Source organism: Penaeus monodon, chromosome 24 (assembly GCF_015228065.2).
Source record: "Penaeus monodon isolate SGIC_2016 chromosome 24, NSTDA_Pmon_1, whole genome shotgun sequence".
Taxonomy (NCBI): Eukaryota; Metazoa; Arthropoda; class Malacostraca; order Decapoda; family Penaeidae; genus Penaeus; species Penaeus monodon.
This window is the reverse complement of record NC_051409.1, coordinates 24,979,194-24,979,476: the sequence shown is the minus strand read 5'-3', so window position 1 is coordinate 24,979,476 and position 283 is coordinate 24,979,194. Positions and strand designations below refer to the sequence as shown.

Genomic DNA, 283 nt, shown 5'->3' with positions numbered 1-283 from the left:
CTGTTGAATTATTAGATAATCAGAAAACCATTATAATGCAGCCTTTAATCTATTGCCTTTAAGATATAATATTAACATCAACCTGGGAAGTCCAACAACAAAAATTTATCCCCTAGATATCGGTCCTTATATATACATCTTAAATCAGTTTCCACGTTGTTGATCTATAGAATTAGAATGCTTTCCCCTTAGAGCATGTACCTGTTATCCTAATGCAAGGTTGAAAGATTAATCACTATAAATCTAGAGATCATCAAAACCTGTAACAAAGATATGAACAATC

The 283-nt window shown here is 31.4% G+C and overlaps 1 protein-coding gene across 1 annotated transcript in view; it reads right to left on the bottom strand.

Annotated features, from left to right (window-relative positions):
* Window positions 1-283, bottom strand: part of LOC119588913 — a 60,027-nt gene that overhangs the window by 1,769 nt on the left and 57,975 nt on the right. The gene's annotated exons all lie outside the window — the stretch shown is intronic.